This window comes from Danio rerio, chromosome 13 (assembly GCF_049306965.1).
Source record: "Danio rerio strain Tuebingen ecotype United States chromosome 13, GRCz12tu, whole genome shotgun sequence".
In the NCBI taxonomy this organism is placed as follows: Eukaryota; Metazoa; Chordata; class Actinopteri; order Cypriniformes; family Danionidae; genus Danio; species Danio rerio.
In genome coordinates this window covers 38,436,669-38,459,675 of record NC_133188.1, presented here as the reverse complement: position 1 = coordinate 38,459,675, position 23,007 = coordinate 38,436,669, and the positions used below count along the sequence as shown (strand labels likewise).

General features: G+C 37.2%; 1 long non-coding RNA gene across 1 annotated transcript; it reads left to right on the top strand.

Annotated features, from left to right (window-relative positions):
- The first annotated feature begins 847 nt into the window (after window positions 1-847).
- LOC141377033 (uncharacterized) lies at window positions 848-21,262 on the top strand. The gene is made up of 3 exons (XR_012388828.1): window positions 848-1,193; window positions 18,886-19,658; window positions 19,732-21,262. It is a non-coding gene; the product is annotated as an uncharacterized lncRNA (long non-coding RNA).
- The last annotated feature ends 1,745 nt before the right edge of the window (window positions 21,263-23,007 follow it).

Sequence of the window (23,007 nt, the reverse complement as noted above, 5' to 3'; positions counted from 1 at the left end):
GTGTGTGATGAAAATTCCAAAGATATTTACGACAGTAAAGGAATGACTGCTTGGAAATGGACAGAAACATGGTCAAGCTTCTACAGTTGAAGTCTGAACTGTAGAAGTCTGAAGTCTGAAAATTATTAGCCGCCCTTCAACACATTTCTAAACATAATAGTTTTAATAACTCATTTCTAAAAATGGGATATTTTTCAAGACACTTCTATACAGCTTAAAGTGACATTTCAAGGCTTAACTAGGTTAATTAGGTTAACTAGGCAGGTTAGGGTAAGTAGGCAAGTTATTGTATAATGATAATTTGTTCTGTAGACTATAGAGAAAAAATATAGCTTAAAGAGGCTAATCATTTTGACCTTAAAATGTTTTTTTTTTTTTTTTTATTAAAACTGATTTTATTCTAGCCGAAATAAAACAAATAAGACTTTCTCCAGAAGAAAAAAAATATTATCAGACATACTGTGAACATTTCCGTGCTTTGTTAAACATAATTTAGGAAACATTTTAAAAAGGGGAAAAAATCAAAGGGGGCTTATAATTCTGACTTCAACGTGGTTAAGAAGTGCTTTTAATGTAAACCTTTATTTTCCTCTTTGTCCTAAAGCTAATCTGGTGTACTGAACGATCATTTAAATTTTATGTTAATACATGTGAAACATTAACATTTTAAGAAACTTTAAACATTTCTGCATCAGCATTCACCGAGAATTCACATGCAAATCACCAAGCTTCTCAACAAAGGACTGTAAAACGTGCCTTGGGAAGGTAACTTTCTTATTGGTCAACTTAGCTCTTAAGGGTGGTACAAAACCATCCCTATAAAAACTGGTGACTAAGGCCGCAACCCAAGGGAAAGAAAACTGACCCAGACCCCAGGAGAGACAGTTGTTCCTTTCCAGCTCAGGACAGCTTCTCTTTAGGTCCAGGGAGCAAGTGAGCAAAAATGTGCAAAAATGGGATAACATCATAAATAATAATATTCTTATCTCCATTACTTTTCTTTCTTTTCCGTCGAGAGTCTAGTTACGTTTAGTGCACCACAAAATCAGAAGTCAACACAACTAGTCCTTTTGCCGCCTCAGACTTGAAACCACCCCACTCCAAGCCTCACAGAACAAAGAGCCAACCACCAGTTAACCATTTGGGAACCCAGCTCAACTGAGGGAGTTCTTCACAACACAAAAGGAGTGCAGGTAACTGCTCCACACTATAACGTTACTGATCTGGTGTAAATTATATAACACTAAAGAGACCATATAAGGATTAAATTGATGACTTTTGGTGCGCTTGGTTTGGTCCTACAAAATTTGAGGTTTTTACATTATTACACTCTCTCAAACTCTTATTTTTGATCATTTAGTCTTATCTAAAACATGTATGAATGTGTGTTTGTGTTTCTGTTAGATAAGTCAATAAAGTCTTGAACTTCAATCTTGTTACCCTGCTTAAACATAAATGGGTTTTTATTTTTGATAGCAAAAGCTGTAGTTGAAGACAACTGTTCGTTTGAACGATCGCTGGACGATTTGTTTGTTCAGATTTAAAAAGTTGATTCTTTTTAAACACACTTCAAATTAATTTTTAATTCACTTAAAGTTAATTCACAACAGTATGATTATTAAATGCTGTTCATGCATGTAAGAAAAATGTATATTTGTGAATAAATATCAGTTTTACAGCACTCAAGATAGTTTTACGATTGCTTTTCAGTCATTTTGAAACTTGACAGATCACATTGAACCATTATTTTAGGAAAAACAGCTTGTGAAGATGCTGTTAGGGTGAATAAATAATAGCAGAATTCTTTCATGATGTTTTCAGTGGTGAACGACTGGATAAAAATTTCTACTGTGTGTGTGTGAGTATATATTTGTGCTTTGCATTAGTTTGGGTGTCACTGTTAAAGCTGCACAATGTCAGAGAGACAGCCTGTCAGGGAGATGAACATCACACCGCGTCTAAATGAGCCAGGCAGACAATAAGCAGCACACAACACACACCGACCCAAAACATACGTGCACCCTTATTCTAAGACGCCGATCACTTACTATGAGCGGCTCTCAAGCATTCACTGCAACTGTGGCAGTCCTCTTCATTATTTAACACCACCTCAAGGCTTCGCTCTCCCCCCCTGTCGCTCTTTGCCTGTTGGAGACAAAGACAGGAACAGGAAAGAGGATCCCAACTCAGCCTTCAGACAGACCTCAAACTGCGGCTTTGCGAATGAAAGGGGGCACACTTAGCAGGAGGCTGCTGTGGAATTAAAACCAAACCGCACTTTGTTGTATATTAATTATTAAATGAGCGCTCCGAAACGTATTAGTATGTTTCTTTTTGATTCTCTAAAGAGGGCTGACTTCTTCAATATTTCATCCCTCTGACGAAACACAGCATCTCATGATGGGAATCAAAGTTGTAAATTCATATCCAAATTATAATGGCAACAGAAACCCCCCTGAGATGATAACGTCTGTCTGTAAAAAAAAAGTATATGTAATGCGTTTGTTGTGTTGTAGCATGGATCTTATACAGTCTTATCAAGAGCTGCATTGTTGTTGTTTTTTTCTGGACTGACCTATTTACTTCTGAGGAAAGTCGAAGTCTCCAGTTCACACCACTAACTATTGGACGACACTTTTATTGTGGAAAAACTCTTGTGTGAAATTATATCTTTTAATGATTTTTCATTAGAGAGTAATAAAAGAGCAGGTCAAGCTACTTCATTTATGCTACAGTCATAATCTAACCAAATATGCTTTAAAATGGCTTTATATTATTTATTTTAGAAGTTTATTTAAACTGTTCTGATTTCATTTGAATGTTGTGTAATTGTGCTATATGCAGTGGAAAGTTATGGTTTGCTTAATTAAGAAATGTAAAATATTAGCACTGGAAATATACAAAATATTTAGGGCTCTATTTTATCAAGCTAGGCACAAAGTCTAAAGCGCATGAAACAAAAGCATGAAGGGCTTGTCGGAATCCACTTTTGCTGTATTAAAGTTGGAAAAATAAGCTCTGTTCCACTGCGCATGTTTCTGAATGAGTAATGGGGGTGTGTTTTGAGACTAAGCCAATCAGAGTCTCATCTCCCATTCCTTTTAAGAGTCAGCTGCATGGCGCCTTGGCGCAGTTGCTATTTACATGGCGGACTTTGTAAGTGGAAAAACGGAACACTTCACTAGCGATAAAACGATTAAACAGATCATCTGCAGTAAGATAAAAAAATTAGCCTCTTCCAATTGACCTCTTTACTTTCACTTTCTCTTTTGTGGATAAGGAAACTGTGTTTTACACACAGACATTCATTCGCCTACATCATTTTATTTGTTAGACACAAAGTTATGTTTCAAAACTGTTTCTAAATTTAGTTATAATTTCCAGCAAACAAATAAATGAGCAATAATAACGAAGTGTGGTCAAAAAACGGATTTTTATCCAAACAGGTGGACAAATCTAATTTATTTTATTTTTTTTAATAAAACTAATATAAATATGCATTTAATGAATGACTACTACTAATAATATTATCATTATACAAAAGCAAGTTGCCATGAATAAACTGAAAAAGATGAAGAAGGCATGGAGGCAGTGGTTTTGAAATTTATATAGAAAATAATAATTTTTGTATTATTTTATTCCTTTAACTCATTTTCACAAGTAAAGATATTTGTGTATTGCTGTACATCCTGTGTGGTTTAAGCAATGTGTAAGCGAGGCGCACAACTAACGTGCTCTGCGCTGGACTTAAGACTTGCTTTCAGCTGGTCTATTGCACAGTCTATTTTAGTTCCTCAAAATAACAGCGGGCGACGCAGTGGTGCAGTAGGTAGTGCTGTTGCCTCACAGCAAGAAGGTCCCTGGGTCGCTGGTTCGAACCTCGGCTCAGTTGGTGTTTCTGTGTGAAATTGTATGTTCTCCCTGCCTTCGCGTGGGTTTCCTCCGGGTGCTCCGGTTTCCCCCACAGTCGTACAGAAGAATTGGGTAGGCTAAATTGTCCGTAGTGTATGAGTGTTTGTGTGTTTGGATGTTTCCCAGAGATGGGTTGTGGCTGGAAGGGAATCCGCTGCGTAAAAACTTGCTGGATAAGTTGGCGGTTCATTTCGCTGTGGTGACCCCAGATTAATAAAGGGACTAAGCCGATAAGAAAATGAATGAATGAATGAAAATAGCAGCGTGCCAGTGCGTCTTAACACACCTCTTTTCTAAATCAAAACACCCATGAGTTAAATGAATTTGTTATTTAAACAACACGACAGAAAATGGGAAAACACGTCGTGGCAAGCATGTCTTGCGCCTTATAGCACCAAGTGTATGATAGGGTACCTTAGTACCCTTAGTTTTTCTCAAATAAGTACAATTTCTATTTTTATTGAAAGAGGGAAAAAAAATACAAATCAACTTGTAAGATGATCTTATATATGATATAAGAGGTTCTTTTAACAAATGTAATAATGGATTATCATAGATTAATATGTAGAATGAGTTATTAACATGTAATAATCCATTCTAGGGGAGGTAAAATAAAAAAATTTATATAAAATAAAATAAAATTTTACATATAAAATTTTAGAGGATTCAGAAAAAGACTTTAGCACTGCATCTTTTAACAGACAACTTTATTTTTAGGGGGGCAAACTTGCCCTTTAGCAATCAAACTGCCATAATTTATATTTTGAACATAACTGGTTTCATCTGACTGTACAACAACATTAGTCTCATTGCATAATTTTTACAACATAGAATATAACTTTCAGGTGTCTCAAGAATGTATCTGCTAATTTGGAAAATGTGATATACCATACTGTAAATGTCTAAATTGTTTTATGTGTGTCTCTTTAAAAGCAAATAAGCTGCTGCTCCCTGCCTCTTCATAACCAAAAAATGGCAGTGCCTATACAGCTTGGCATTTGGTTACTTCGATAACAATATATAAATCAAAGAAGCCTAAGCCATCTGTAAGACGTTGTATCATATGAGTATTATACAGTTATGTCAAAAGTACACACAGTTCACATAATGTTGGTTGTGTATATAAACATATCAAGAAATTGCAAGATTAAAAAATTGCCTATTAGATCAGTGGAAACATATATTTTTAGAGATGCATGGCAATAACACACTACTAACTCCAAGTTGTCAATTTTTTATCCACAGCATATTATGACATGCATGTTTTTGGAGGGAATCTCAGAACTACAATCAAGGCTTTTAAAGAATTTTATAGAAAATAATTAATAGAAAATAATCAGACTTTGTGCTTAATAAATTTGCAAATCATTTTCATTCTCAAACAGCAACATTAAAGTGTAAATAACACAAAGCCTTTTAGACCTCTTTGTAAATGACCAGTTATCAGCTGTTATCTTTAACCATATGGAATGAATCAGTGCTTACAAGTTTCTGGTTCAATCATTGTTTGTGGCAAAAGCCTAGCAGCTGCCTTTGAGATGAATGGGAATGTTATCTGATAACTTTCTCTAGGTATTTTAGAACTCCTTGGGACTGATACATTTGCTGCGGCCCCATCTATCAATAACAGCCTTTTGGCAATGCCTGCATTACACCATGACAGGTTCACAAAACATCTGAAATGGGCCACACAATCTGTGAAGGTCGGCCTGAAATGATCAGGTGAAAATAAATGTGTAAACAGGAAAGGTTTCCAACATTGGAATCGTTCCAAACATTTTACAAAGCCTCAGGTGCAACCCAGCAGCCAGATAGAGGATATTCCTGATGTGGAAGCATTAAAACTCTTGGGCCAACTGCAAAGAAAAAACCTTTAAAAAAAAAGCTTTTAAGCCAGGCTTTCCTTATGGTATGACCCCAAAACGATTTTTAAACTGTTTTTTTATTATTATTATTTAAAGTCCATGAGTCTTACATGAAATTTGTTTCAGAGTTGTTGAAATATTTTACGTGTGATTGTAATTATTCTGCAAGGACTGTTGTAGTGCTCATTCTGATTGTTTAGTTTAACCTTGCTTCCTTTGTTCCACTTCTTCGCTCATCATAAGTTTCTGTGGTTACTGATTATGTCATTGATTGTTTACATAATTACTCATCAGTTTCATCTCTTCTCATCTTAGTTTGCTTGCCTTGTCCTCATGCATATAAAAAAAGACAGACACACACACAGTGATGTTTATAGGGACTAATGATTTTATATCTTACAAACTGTATATTCAGCCCTTTCTAAACTTATTTCGTTTAGTTGCCATGGCATTATGTCTGGATTTCTGTTATTTAAATTTTCTTTCAGCTTCATCTTGAGTAACAAAATGGTAAAAAAAACAAAAAAAAACAGTTATTAGTTGTTTAGCTCTTGAGCTAGACACCCTCACTATGTGTGTGTGTGTGTGTGTGTGTGTGTGTGTGTGTGTGTGTGTGTGTGTGTGTGTTTGTGTGTGTGTGTGTGTGTGTGTGTGTGTGTACATGTGTGCATGTTTTTGTAACATATCAGGGCACAAATCCGTATAATAACATACGTATGACACAAGTATTACAAGAATGGGGTGAAATATGAGGACATTACTGATGTCCTTTTTTCTCAAAAAGCTCAAAAGTTTTTGTTTCAGAAAGTAAAACTGTAGACAGTTTTCTGTGATGCTTGGTTTTAGGGATAGGGTGGAGTTATGGCAATAGAAAATACAGCTTGTATGGAAACCTATGCAAACATATGTAATGTACCCACCAGTGGTCACCAATCTCCGGGCCACAGATTAGCTGGTAACAGGCTGCACAAAATATATATATATAGTCTGAAGCATCTTTAATTTTGAAAAAATTGTTTGTTTTGAAAAATGACCATATTCTCGTGGCTATGGCTTGGTCACTTGAGTGCCTAAATTAAATCCAAAAGCAAGTCACATGACGAGAACTGACCAATCAGCTTAATACTTTGTGTTGAATGTACACATTTCGGGCGATGTAGTGGCACAGTGGGTAGTGCTGTCACCTCATAGCAAAAAGGTCGCTGGTTCGGGCCTCGGCTAGGTCAGTTGGCATTTCTGTGTGGGGTTTGCATGTTATCCCTGTGTTTGCGTGGGTTTCCTCCAGGTGCTCTGGTTTTCCCCACAGTCCAAAGACATGTGGTACAGGTGAATTGGGTAAGCTAAAATTGACCATAATGTATGTGTGTGAATGAGAGTATGAGTGTGTATGGATGTTTCCCAGTGATGGGTTGCCGCTGGAAGGGCATCTGCTGCATAAAACATGCTGGATAAGTTGGCGGTCCATTCCACTGTGGTGACCCCAGATTATTAAAGGGACTAAGCCGAAAAGAAAATGAATGAATGAATACACATTTCGATAGACTAATTATCTCAAACAAACACAGAACAGCCAATCACTGCAGTGCTTTTTAAATGTCTCCATTTTTGTCAGCTTGTCATCCTGGTAAAAAGGTTAATGGTTGGCCCCAGCAGTAATAGAGCAGTGTATGGGTGTTTTACTATAATACAGCAGGCCTGCAATACAGTAGGCGGTAGGCTATATGAATAGTCACTTTTATGAGTATGACATGATAGTGTTGTTTGTATCAAGCCCTTCAGCACATGAGTTGGTTTGTAGTCGAGTCCTCTAAGTTGATCCTGTCAGCCGCTGCAGCTAAATAAATATATTTAATAGCTCCCGAAATATGTGTGCACTTGCTGGAATGAATCTCTACACACACACACACACACACACACACACACACACACGCACACACACACACACACACACACACACACACACACACACACACACACACACACACATCCACTGCATTACATAAATTACACTTAAGCAGCACGTCTGCCTCAGATATTCAATACGCCACTTCCAGCAGCAACACAAGATTTGCAGGATTAGAAACAGTAAGCTGGACGTGAGATCAATACATTGATTCCCTCAAGCCTTCCCAGCACTGGTTACGAGACGCTTTTCATTTCCCAACAATTAGCAACTAGCGCATTACATGATTTTTTTTTTTTCAAAGAACATCCTTTCATTTTGTGAACAATTCTCACTTAGAGCGAGGACTGGACACGGTGGTACTTTGGGTGTGGAAGAGCACGACAAGAGCTATGATAGATGTTGGGTCAATATCTGCAGGGCATTAGCGGCTCTCTGAGGGCTGGAGTGTTAGCGGTTAGCAGCACCCATCAGCCTCCATTATGTAGCCACTAGGGCAGAAGATGCAGGGCAGAAATAGAACAGAAATGTGTCTTTCAGGTTTCTGACCTCCAAATAGAGCTCACCTGTGATTTAACAAGGTCTCCTTTTAGATTTGGCCAACAATGTGTTCGTTATGAGACTGGTTTAAATTGGAGTTCACTGTATGGGTTGTGGAAGTCTCTTACTCCTTTTTAATGCAATAGATAAATTTACTTTTCATCAATATTTTTTTGCATCTAGATTGAGTTATTTTTTACATTTACATTCAATATTTCACAATTTAGTCTGTTTACTAAGCACAAATAAATGTAATTGCACTTAAATTAAAAATTTGTGTTTGTTCCTCACAATGCAAGATATTAAAAATAAAAATACAATAATCGGCCACTTTATTAGGTATGCCTGTCCCACTTTTCATTATTGCAAATTTCTTATCAGCCAATCACATGGTAGCAACTCAATGCATTTAGACATGTTCAAGACAATCTTCTGCAGTTTTGCAAATTTGCACTGTCCTACCAAAATTGGACATGAGAAGATCGGAAAAATGTTGCCTGATCTGATGAGTCTTGATTTCTGCTGCAACATTTGGATGGTGGGATCAGAATTTGGCCTCAACAACATAAAAGCATGAATCCATTCTGCCTTGAATCAACAGCTCAGGCTGGTGATGGTGGTGTAATGGTGTGGAGGATATTTTCTCTGCACACTTTCGGCCCCAAGTGCCAATGTCACAGCCTACTCGAATATTGTTGTTGACCTTGTCCATCTCTTTATGACCACAGTGTACCCATCTTCTGATGGCTATCCAACAGTATAACGCGCCATGTCATAAAGTGTGAATCATCTCAGACGGGTTTCTTGAACATAACAATGAGTTCACTGTACTTAAATGGCCTCCACAGTGACCAGATCCCAATCCAATGGAGCACTATTTAGGATGTGGTGGAACGAATAATGGATGTGCAGCCAACAAATCTGTAGCAACTGTGTGATGCTATCATATGGACCAAAATCTCTGAGGACTATTTCCAGTACCTAACTGAATCTGTGCCACGAAGGATTAAGGCAGTTCTGAAGGCAAAAGAGGGTCCAACCTTATACTAGTAAGGTGTACCTAATAAACTGGCCAGTTAGTGTATACATTTTGTTTTTAATTTCAAAATTCTCACTTTTTTAAATAATATTTCATATATATATATATATATATATATATATATATATATATATATATATATATATATATATATATATATATATATATATATATATATAATTCTGATTCATATCTGACAAAAGCAAACAAGCCAGACCAAAAAAAAGTTCAGGAGAAAAAAACTGTAGTCAGAATAGTAGGAACATAAATATATTTTTACTTTCATTTTCTTTATTTTGTGGCAGGAACAAGCTTCCATAATGGATTGTGTGCTTTTAACAGAGGGTAATACCTTCATGAGGCAAGATTGGTAAATGACCACTATCTTTTTCACAGATACAAAACAAACAAGCACAGAGGTGACAGGTGACTAATATTGTGGATATAATTTGGCCCTTTTTGTGCACTAGAAGCAGGGCCATGTATCTAATGACATGATGTGCGGATGTCACGACGCTGTGGGAGCATTATGGAGGTGTATTAAAACAAGCTGGAGGTGATGGAGGAGGAAATGCACCATGATGAGAGTACTGAACGGCGCAGCACATAACCCACGTAACCCAATGAGCCGTCAGCCATGACCGTCCATTACCCACACCACGCTACAGGACTGCAGATAGACAGCCACAGAAATATATTAGCCAGTCCACTAGAGACTGAAAGAGAAAGGGAGGACAAGAGATAGCAAAAGAGAATGAAATATTAGTTTTTGTAAAAGCAAAACAACATGTTCAAGAGGATGGAGGGTCGTTCGAACAAGCCCTGGATTTTGGAGGACATGGAAAACAGCACTGAAACCCTAATGGATCTGCCTACATGGTCAGGAATATGTACTGAAGTGTCATCTTCTCCTGCACTCAACGCAACACTTCACTGAGGCTCTGAAAACAGCCTCTGCCTTTCATAGATTTCCAAATGTCTCTTGTTTTTGTTCGGAGAATGATGGAGAGGTAAGTAGATGTTACGAGGAAGCTTGTGTGATCGAATGAATTACGTTTTGATGGTGTTAACTACAGTGGCTGAGAAACCTCAATGCGGTGCAACTTAAGAAAACAAATGCAAATAGAAAAAATACCAGCAAATTAAAAAAACATCAGTTTGACAGCACATGTGCAAATAGGCACAGACAAACAAAAACAAAAACAAAAACAACAGCAACAAAAAAGCAAATGCACTGTAAATCTTCACAACACACAGTCACAGGCACATTAAGCAACCCAGGCTCATTCTGGAAACGTAGTCCCGCGGACATTTCTGGAGACGCGAGTTACGTGGCTGGAGGTACGTATGGCTGCATGCTGACCGCTTACCTCCGTGTGGGGCTTTCCCACCGCAACCAGTTTGTCTGGTAAGCTTGTCATGTACATCAGTGGGCTTGATGACGCAGAGAGGAGCTGAAGACGGCGACCGGGTTGGAGTCTGGGGAAGGGCGGTTCCAGAAATCACGTAAGACAAAAACAGAATCCAAAAAATAAAGTGATTGAGTGAACAACAGGCTGAGAATGTGGTCAAATCCAAAAATGTAGTCAAAATCAGATGAGGGCTTTTCTTTCTCTGGATGGCATTTTTTTAGGGTTTAGGGAAGCGGGGGCGGGTCAATCGGTAAAACCGCTAGAGTTCGGGAAAGGAGGAGGAGGGTGGGTCGGCCGACTGGCCGGTAGCCCAGTCAATCATTCAGCCAGTCGGACGGACGGTCGTTCCACAGCGGCCTCTTGTGGGTTTACTTTTTATGGTCCCCCAACACATTTCTGTTGTGGTCTGTGCTACGTGCAGCACATTAATATATTTGCATATGATGTGAGAAATTGAGTGTAAATATTTTCTCAAATTGTTAGTGTTATGAGCTTTGTTTTGTTTTAGATTTATTTAGTGTTAGAAACTTTTGAACTGAATCATATAATCTATTTTCTTATTCAAAATCATGTGCAGAACATCTAACTAGTATATTTCAATTTATTCGCACAGCAGCAAGATATTTTCTGTTAAAATTGTCTTAAAATCTCCAGAGCAACTTGCCAACATTTGGTTTTGATATCATATCAGCAATACAATTAAAATTGTGCCATCATTAATTTAAATTTGTCTCAAATTAATTTGTCTCGAAGAATTCTAAACAAAATAATTTTAGCCTATTTTTCAGGCTAAATAGAAAGAACAAGCTACTATCAATCAATCAATCTATCAATCAATCTATCAATCAATCAATCAATCAATCAAAAAGCTTTAACTTCATTTGAAAGATAAGACTACCAATCTAAAAGCTGTCATTTTGAGCACTGCAAGTAGAAAACTGTCAGTGGCAAATGCTACACATCATACATTTATGTTAAGAACCACAGAAAAGTCCCCAGACACTTTTATAGCTCTACTTCTCCATCATTTTCTTGTCTCTCAAGTTTTAAATGCAAGACTTTTTAAGGTGTGAGAGAGTATGTCAAGAATTAATGTCAGCTGCCACGAGGTACCAAAAGGCAAACAAATTCATCTTAAGCACTGCCAACTGAAAATCATTATGCAGAACAGCTCTCTCTATCAGTCTAATCGACACACATTTGCAGACATTTCTGTGTCAGAGGACTCAATTGTTTGGGAGTTGATGGTACACTTCACCCTGTGAAGGTTAATGTTCATCAGAAAAAACACCTTTCACCTGCAGTCCTGCCCAATCTGGGTCAAAGCCAAGCCAATGCAATATGGTAAATATATGGCCTGTACTAAATTGACAAATGTAATCTAAAAGTTTTTAGTCACTTTCACACAATAAAATGACAAGTAAACTGGTATAAAAATATCAAGGACCCTATTATACATCCTGTGCATTAAGGTGCCAGACGTATTTGGTGCGATATGTTGCTATTTTCAGACCAGCGCAACACTTATTTTTATGTTTTGCGCCACGTTGGCGCATGACATGGCTGTGCCAGTCTATAAAGGAGGTGTGTTAAGGCGTATTGCTCTTTTGAAACTAAAAATAGAGCATGAGCAGAGCATGTTAGTTATGCGCCTATTCAGGCCCAAACGCTGACACATTGCTAAAAATAAAGGATTAAAATGTTACAAAATTATTATTTTCTACATAAATATAAAAACCACTGCCTCCATGCCTTCTTCTGGGGCTTTTTGCAGTTTTTTATGACAATTTGCATTTGTATAATATTATTATTAGCAGAATTGTTTATTATGGTCACACTCTATTTTGATGGTCCATTTGTTGAATTTAAGTTATATTGCAACTAATTCTCATTAGATTATAAGTAGACTGTTAGGTTGGGGTTAGGGTAAGTGTAAACTGACATGTACTTGCAAAGTTTCTAATAGTCAGTTAAATGCCTGTTAAAGAAGCAATATCAGCAGATATTAAGCAGACAGTCTACTAATACTCAAAATAAAGTGTTACCAAATAGAGCCCCATCTGTGAACAGGCCGGCCATTTATATAAAATAGAAATAATAATAGGAATGAGGAGTTGTAACATTACCAGTAAATTGCCAGAATTCTGCTGTGTGTGAATACAAAAAAAAAAAAAAACTGCACATGTATAATGAGAATTTGAGAACATGCTGACATTAGATGGAATCAGAACATTCTGATGCCGATGACGCATTCAGTCCACACTGTTTATGAAAAATAAAGCATTTTGACCAGTTGTCCAGACACATTTTGAGGCTGTTAGTTAAACAGACAATGTTTCTATGTTCCTCCTTAGTGCTAACTGTGGAAATAATGGTTGAGAAGACTTATGATAAACCAGTGAGTTTACCTGAAAGCAATGCATTTAACTATGTGATATGTGTGCACACGAACAAGAGGGCAATTTGCCAACTGGTGAGTCAGATTATGGTACAACACTGCTAGCCTTTCATTCCAAGGAGGATCTCACAAGCTGCAGGACAAGCAAAATTGTCCCATCCACATCTATTCAATGGATTTGTTCACAATACTTTTTTTCAGTCGCTCAGACCACTGTGTGGCCATATGAGTAATCATAACCACATACTGTAGCTGCAGGTAGCATCTCTGCCGTTTGATGCTATGCATTTTTTCCCTATAGTTTTGTATTGTTTTTTTTTTTTTTTTTCTGGGAAAAAGCAGCTGGCTGAATGCTAAAGTTTAAAATAAAAACAAAACCATCAACTACAAATTTGAATCCTATCATGTTTACAAATACAAAAACAGACATTTAGGCACTTTTCTGGTTAGCGATTTCTGAATTTACCAGTATTTTGTAATGGATGCATGAATGGTTCTTTATGGGAAAATTAGGGAACACTTTTTGAATTTACTGGCAACGTTGTTTAGGCAATTTTATGAACATTTACTAGTATTACTGTATGAAAGGGGCTGTACTCATTCTCCTTTAAGCAACCCGGGCTCTTTGTGGAAACGTAGCCCCGCGGACGTTTCTGCGGACCACGATTTACGTCCCGGGAGGTACGTATTTGAGCGTTTTTTTGTTTTCACGGATCCGCGAGAGGCCGCTGTGCGCGTTCCGTTTTTCGTCTTACCTGATTTCCGGAACCTGCTGTTCCCCGACTCGATCCCGGTCGTCGTCCACCGCGGCCGGCTCAGGCTCCTCCTCCGGGGCCTCCGCTCCGCTCGGGAAAGCCCTCCATGACCTGAACAGTTATCAAGTATAGGGTAAAGTATAAACCCTCTAACAATACCTGGCCCTTCTCCAAGCACATTCAAAGCAGCGCCTCTACCATGGAAAGCAGGCATTCAGCCATGGATGGTAAAGACCACAACCTTGAGAAACAGTCTCTAGAACATCTCTTGAGATCAGGGGAGTGAGATTTACTCTCACAGCTCTTAATGGCTAACCTCCAATTCAACTTTAATCTCACTCTCATCCAGGTCACGGCATCAATGTCACCCCTACAGTTCTACTAGTCCTTGTCTGAGAAGTATTCAAATCATCTTCACCTCTCATGGAAAGCAAACATTGAAAAGGGGATGCTAAAAAGCCTGCAGGCTGAAGTGTGACTCTTGAGATCAGGGGAGTAAGGTGTGTTTGCATAGCCCATACTAACTGTCTCCTGTTGCACTCAATCCCCTGATCATCACTCTCACATGGGTCACAGCACCAATGCAACACCACCATTTGTACTTGTCCTGCATCTAGAGCAGGGATGGCCAAATTCAGTCCTGGATGGCCTGCGTTTTGCAGGTTTAATCAAAATTGGTGTGTTTTAATCAAACACACCAACGAAGCTAATCAGTGTCTTCAAGAACACTAAAAACCTACAACCAAGTATGTTTGATTAGGGTTGGAGCCAAACTCTGCAGGACACCTGCTTTCCAGTACCAAGTTTTCCCATGCCTGGTCAAGAGGAATTCAAACTGATGCATTTACACTGTAAACAAAATGCTGGCTTTCACACAATTCTTTCATGTTGTCCCAACTCAAATCTATTAAGTTAGTTTCATAAGTTTTACGTGGGTTTTCTCCGGGTGCTCTGGTTTTCCCCAGTCCAAAGACATGTGCTATAGGTGAATTGGGTAGGCTAAATTTTCTGTAGTGTATGTATGTGAATGAAAGTGAATGGGTGTTTCCCAGGGATGGGTTACAGCTGGAAGAGCATTCGCTGCATAAAACATACGCTGAATAAGTTAGCGGGTCACTTAGCTGTGGCGACCCCTGATTAATAAAGGGACTAAGCCGAAAAGAATATGAATTAAAGAATGAACAAGCAGCAAAAGTCAGTGCAGGAGGCAGGCAAGCTAACTAGGATGCTGTAAACACAATATGGCATCGAACATGACTAAGATCTGTCCAAATGCTGTATTTGTATACCCGAAGGCCATTTTGGAAAGTGGACACTTGTAGATATTGGTTTAAATTTGGTAAAATGTGGATGTCACAAAAACATAGGCAATTGAGCCAAAAAACACGACTGTCAGCTCTGATAAAATTAAACTCAGACCGGAAAAATGAGTAGGAACGAAACAGGCACATCCTCTGTCATTAAAATTGATGATGGCTTTTATTTTAAACGTTTTCAGCTAAAGCATTTCTCCCAGCAGCATCTCTATAACAGCAGAGCAGAGTGAAGGTCACATACGCAATATACTGCAATGCTGCCATTCACAAGCATTCTGGAGAAAAATTGCAATGGAAGAGACTAAGTATATATTAAATTATTCATTTAATAATATTTCTCTTTTTTTCCTCTCTCTCTCTTTCCTGTTCCATCCTCTCCCCTCTGGTAACGGCCAGGGGTTTTGCTGTGGTAATTGAGGAGCTTCAGAAACATGCAGATGAACCTTTGAAATGAGGAAGGAAATAAAAGAGGAAGAGGAAGAGGGGGGATGGACACATAATTAGCTGCTCACCTCTGGCTCTCTGCAGGCATTTCCCTAGAGGACGCCTTTCCTAAATCTCTCTCTATATGGCACCACACCATTAAATTCACTTCAACATGAGGTGGATCACTCTCACCACCACCGGTGGCCAACACTTTGGGAGACCTGCCGGAGACACTTTGATTTAAAACACTGGCTGAGCTGGAAATAAAAACTGGTTGGATATAAAATAAATTAACTTCTTTGTATTAGACAAATTTAGTAGTGAGCCACACGATGAAATAAAACCAATAAAAATATATATTTTTATTTTGTTTTGTATATTACTGTATTTTACATTTTTAATTAATGATCTGTTGTTTACTAACATTCAACACACTACATTGTCAATTATTAGACCTCGGCTAATTAGTCTAATTGTTTTTATAGATGACAGCAAAGTGGGTTGTGTATAAAAAAACAAGACACAACAATATATTTTGATTGGCTGGAAACGAATAGCAGTGAGCTGCAAACTGGGAGCCATTTTGCAGAGGTTATAACATACTAAAGGGAAAAAGAGAAAACCAATTTCAGCTAGATGACATTCATTTCCTTTGAGGTACCAGTGAGGATATAAAAAGTATTGTTTTTTTTTTTATTCAACATTCTGTACTGCAAAAAGGTTGTCGGTGGCACATTTTTATATATAATACAAAGCATTCTAATGCTCAGCATCATGTCTTCTCATGTGAACAGCCCTCTCACAAGAAGACAGGGGTCTCTTTCTTGTCTTAAGAGTTTATTTTTATTCGAGTGAACACTCAAATATTTTTGTAAGAATTTTATGATCAATTACAAGCAGCCTTGGTAAGCAGTAGAGACTTAAAAAAGAGCAAACCCCAATGTTTATTAAAGTGTATAAAGTAAAGGTAAAGACACCCTCAAGTAGTTTTTTTGAGATTTTAACAGATTTGTGTGTTTTGACTATCACTTAAGACATAGTTAGCACCTGTTAGCTTTAACTGTGGGGATAATGTTGAGCTTTTGTCAGCTAATTTCATCTTCCGGGTTTAAAACCATTATTGGGGCGGGATCAAAATCAGTAACATAGTGCTTGTCTGCCTGTTCAGTGATGTTGGTTTCTCATTATTATTCATAGCAGAGTTTTCTTATCCTATGAGAAGACCCTGCTTCTTAATAATTTATGACTGCCCAAGCTTCAGTTGACAAACCTGCCAAGCTGTGGGACGGCACGCAGTATTTAACTGTTCACGAAGGGTTGTGTGTTTGTTTTCATGATCCACGGAGTTTGTTGCATGACTTTCACTGTGATGCTATCAGTACCGATACAGCCAACCTGTTTGTGTGCATCAAGCATTTTTGTTGGGAGAACTGGGTGAGAATTGGAGAATGGCGGATTTGTCTTTTATCATTTGAGATTGTTACCACTCAGACATATCGCCTATCTGGGCTGCTGCGTTTCCACATGTATAAAAATCTCCAGATGACCGGAATGGATAGAGAAAGAGCAGTGCTTAATTTGAGCTGGATCTTGCCGGGTCCTGTTCCGGGAAATGTCAGACATTCGTGTTTTGCATTCCGGTATTTATTTTAACTGATCCGGCATTAAATTTTGTGTGGTGAATGTATGTGTGTGTGTGTGTGAGAGAGAGAGAGAGAGAGAGAGTGAGTGAATGAGTCAGTACGGACAATTCAGCCTACCCAATTCACCTGTACCGCATGTCTTTGGACTGTGGGGGAAACCGGAGCACCCGGAGGAAACCCACGCGAAGGCAGGGAGAACATGCAAACTCCACACAGAAACGCCAACTGAGCCAAGGTTCGAACCAGCGACCTGCTTGCTGTGAGGCTACAGCACTACCTACTGCACCAGTGCATTATATATATATAATTTTATATATATATAAAATATATATATATATAACTGTAATTTCCTAGTTTTGTTCTGGAAATTACCCATTTACAAATTAAGCACTGGTAAAGAGACCTGCTGTACTATTATCCACTGTGACTGTCTGCATTTAGACCCCGGGATTCAGAGGGAGAGAAGTCCTCCTTATTTATATTGTTTAAACATGATTATCTTTATAACGATATATAGGCTAATGTGGTTATGTGTATATGAAATACGAATAGCTTATCGCAGGGGTTCTCAACTGGTTTGGCCATCGGACCCACATTTTTACAAGGTCATCAAGCTGCGACCCAAATTTTTAAGAACTATAATACAATTTTAGGAATTATACTTAGTTTGTATTTATTTGTTAACATAAACAAGTAGTGATAGATAAATCATAAGAAATTCACCAAGACTTACAAATAAACACTATTTTATTGTTGTCATTTAACAAAATGGATCAAATTATAGAAATATTACAAATTAAAAGCGACAAATACTGTTAATAACAAACTGTTAATAAAACATTTTCTGGTTTCTAAATGTTGTTTTAATTTAGAAGGTTTCATGCTCTCATGAGAGCACCTCACTACCTATGACACTGAGGCTTTAAGTCTTTTTTGTCTATATATATATATATATATATATATATATATATATATATATATATATATATATATATATATATATATATATATATATATATATCCATACTTTAGATATTCGGGGTCGTACTTACGCTTGACATATTTGTTGCAATAATCAAATGAAATTTCACATGTCAAACAGTAGGGTTGTCGCGCATGCATTTCAAAATAAAAGTCCGGTATAAGCAAAAATAAGTAAAAAATGTAACTTTTGTTGTTGTTTTTTTAACACACACTCCGACCCACTGAAAATGTTCCCGCGACCCCACCAGTTGAGAAACAATGGCTTATCGTATATGTAACAGCCCATTTTAACTTTACAAACTGAACCGACTGACAGTTGTTCGTCCCCCTACTATGCCGGCAACACCCACTCCTCCCTCTGCTTACTTGAACTTGCAAAATGGCTAATTATTGTGAACTTAGATTATGGCAAAAACAAAAGAAAATATTTAGGATGTAAAAGGGATTAAGCCGAAAGAAAATAAAAAAATGAATAAAATATTAAATTGCACATTATGCCAAACATCCTAACTTCTAGAACTACTTACAGATGGTTAAAAAGCTCAACCCTTACTGTTCAAACCAAATAATTTGTCCTCAACACTAACAAAAAGTGGCTTTTAAATGTTACATCCCTTAATTTAAGAACATCTTAACATGATTTTCAGACCGACATGTGTGAACCATTCAGCAGTGTAATTTCTCATCCACAGGTCTTTCCGTGTGTGTTGCTGATGAAGCAGCGAGTGAATGTGGTGAAATTTCACACCTAATTCCATCTCTTAAACACAAACACCTCTCAGCCCAAAAGAACCAATCCCCCTGAAATGACGGCTGGAAAACCTCACCGGAATGTTTGGCCTTGGCTTAAACCAAAACCAATGGAGGCTCACTTTCTCCAGCCTGCGCTTTGTGAGCGAGCCAGTCCTCCTTATCGACGGGCCAGTGGTAATAGGATTGCCTTTCACACCAAAGGTCTCCTGCAAAAGAAACAGGGGAGGAAGGAAACCAAGGCTGAGCGCTTTCTCACACACCGTCACACACGACCAACAGTGAAGAAGTGTATTTTTCAGAGCTACGGAGACTGATGGGTCACCTCAACAGAGGCTTAGCTGGGGATATCTGAAGGCCAGAAATTACAGAACGAAAATGTAGAGGAAAAATTCTGTTCTCATAAGGGGGAATAAAGGATAGTGCCGACAGCTATGAGCTCAGAGATTTTGACTTCTCACTGATTCTTATTTATTTCTTTGCTTTATTTTTTTATTATTTGAGAAAGATAGACGATGGTTTGAATTCCTTAATACTCTCTCAGAAGCTTTAGCTTTACTCTTGAAGGCGAAAGATAAAAGAGTCCAGAATTGTGAGAAAACCTCCACCTTGACCAGGATCTCACCTTGCATTCACAGATTAAATATTGATTTCCCATCATTAGAAAATTGATTTGCAATCAGTTTGGAATTGATTGGAGGTGTCAGCCTTGGAGGTGATGAAATTAAAATATGGTTTGATGTTACCCTCAACTAGCCTGATTATCATAAATGCAATCTGTTTTACAGGCGCCATGCGTCAACCTGTGTCAAGCGGTCACCTTGAAGAAAGATACAAGGAAAGAAAGGCGGATTAATTGGTGAAGCTGGCAGAATAAGCAGGTGACGATTGAATTGATGAAGCCCTGCTTTTAAAAAGATATTTTGTTAAATAATTATTGATCTGATTAACAAATGTGAACTATAGAGTTGTTGTTGATTTTTTTCACAATATTAGAGGCAAATCAATTAGAAACGTTCGTTTCAGTATGTTGATGTACTCCCAACTGAAACGGAATATTGAGTAGGGGGCGGGGCTTTCTTTTTGAGCATCATTCACTCGTAGCAGACTAACAGTAAGAGGGGTATGGTTAAGAATATTGTAACTGAAGCCATCAAACTGACATCAACTGAGAAGGTGTAGTCACTTAAAACATGGAAGCAAATGCTCAGACATTGAATAAAGATTACCAAAACAAACAAAAAAAAAAAAAACTTCCAGTGGATTGAAGCTGCGGTCACACTGCACTTTTCTCTCCATAGACTTCCACGCACGCGAATGCGTCAGACCAGAAACGCAAGCTCGTGCGACAAGTTTTTGCAGTTCGCTGTGGTGGAAAGTTCAAGCTTGGTGAACTCTGACCTGTGAAATCGCATCACATGATTACTTGAGATCAATGGACGATCAAAACATGACCTTTCTGGTGGAAATTGAAAACATAGAGCAATCGCTCGCTTTTTTAAAAGTCTAATCGTCTTGTTTAATCCCAACCCCTTTAGCAGTGCCGTACAGCAGAATTTCACACACACAAACTCTAGTGTGACCGCAGCATAACTTGTATGGATTAATTTATCACCCCAAAATTTGTAATTAGCAATTTGTGCTAGCAAAATAATCATTGTAATTTTTGATTTCACATGGACTTTAAATGGTACCTGGTAATGGTTCCTGATTAAATATGTCACAGTAAACTTTACTGAAAAAAACAACAAAAAAACTTTAAACTGAACAATATATTGATTGTGTAAAGTGCAAAAATATAAGTACTGTAACTACAAAACAAACAGACTTATGTAACACATTCACAATAAATGTAAATCACCTAACCCATTACAATATTTTAAAACTAAATTACACTGCAGAACAGTTAACAACAGCATTCCTGGTATTCTAAAATCACTTTTAAATTTCCCCAACAGCTGAAATATTACAATATTTGCCACCAAGAAACAACACCATCCTGACTCTTTGCATGTCCTGACCTCTCATGAAATTGTTTAAAACGAAGACACAATAAGCAAATACACAATCAATTTCACACACAAAAAAGTCACTATCTGATGAAATAGCTGAAATATGAACACAATATGGACCCGGACAATGAACCAAAAACCATTAAAAAAACGAATGCTCATACATATCTGTGTTTGTCATAGTCACAATGTTGCCCATTACAGTACAATACACGCATCAGAAATATGTATTCTTGCAACAGACCATTGTTTGTGTGAGTGACTGAGATATCTCTAATAAAAACAATGATAAAACCAGCCTGATCTCACAAGAAAAAATAACAGTTTTATATTTTTGGTTGAAAAAAGTGGCTAATTTGTTGTCCGTTTTATTTCAGCCCTATAAAAAACATAACTTTTTTTTAAAAGCAGGCATTTCCCTAAATTCTACCACTAAACCCAACCTTCTTTGTGGATGAGCAATTTGTGCTAATATGTAAATTTAGATTAGCCTCCAGCTCAAAACATTATTAATTGCCTTAAAATTGTGAGATGATAAAACAGATAAAAAAATACCATCAAATGTCTGCACATTTAACACGCATGGAAAAAGTGCAGCTTGGACATTCTGTTAAATGTCTATCTTTGTATTCCACAGAAGAAAATAAAGACCTGTCATACAGCCTGACCTGAAAATGAATGCTGGGCGAACTATACCTTTAAACCTAGAAATATAAGCGGCCTAAGGCATGAGGCACAGCGACAGAGTTCTCTATTAGGTCTCACTGATAGCTGTCTTGCTCTTTCAAAGTCACAGGGCAGAAAAAACCTGCAGGTTAAACAGATGTGTCTGATAACAGTACCTTATCACGTCCCATCGCTTTCTTTCCAAGGTTGATAACTTCATATGGAAACCTCGAGGCCAAGTGAGCTGGATGTGATAAACTGCAATGATAAATATCTTAAATAAATCTGGTCCTTTTGAAATAGCTCGAGCCAGTAGTTTGTTTAAAACATCACACAGTTCATGAATTTAATCTTTAAAAATCTAAGACAACAAAGGGGAATGTGAACTGTAAACAAACACTACAAACTAATAGTTTATGCATTCAAGTAAATCTCAAAATATCAAAAGGAGCAACACTGCTTTTATTTATTTATTTATTCATTTATTTTATTTGTATTATTTACTTATTTATCCATTATTATTATTATGCGTTTTTTAAAGTTATTATTATACAGTTTTATTATCATGCATTTTTTAGAATGTCAAATTTTTTAACAAAATAATAAATACTGTATAATTTTAGCATGATTTTGTAAAGTCGCCTACCTATCTATCTAATCTGATTTATATTAATATTCTCTATTTTCTCTATTTAAAGGGACAGCTGACCCAAAAATACAAATTCTGGCACAATTTCCTCTCACTTCACTTGTTTAAAACCTATTTGAGTTTGTATAGAAATATATTGTGTCCTACTATGTAAGCTAATGTAACATTTTTCAAAATATCTCCTTTTGTGTTCAGCAAAAAAAGAAAGAATAAATGATGAGGGGTCATTTTCATTTTAGAGTGAACTATCCCTTAACCCTTAGAGAAAAAAAACCCTACCCCACCAAGAAAAAAAAAAATGTTTGGATTGCATTTATAAACTAATTTTGCTAGTGAACAAACTCAATGCATTTTTTTCAACACATTCCATAATTTATAAAATATCAACCTCTACCAAAGGGTCGATACTGTAGGTTGGTCTGGTTCTTAAAAGTACCAGAATTAATACATATACTATAAAAATCAGAAAATATGAAGTGTAAGACCAATTGTTTAAAAAAATAATAAAAAAACTTTTTTTTTACCTAAATCATCTTTTTTTACGTATGCCATAAAATATTTCAGATTCTCATTTAACATGCTTTCTTGTTTTTTTTTTTTACAATAATATGTAAACCAACAATACTGTGTAGTGTAAACCATTACTAAAACAGTCATTATTTGCAACAGTAAAAACATGTTTAACTGTTTGGTAGAGCCGCAGTCAAAAGGTTAAAGAATTACAGAGCAACCCAAAA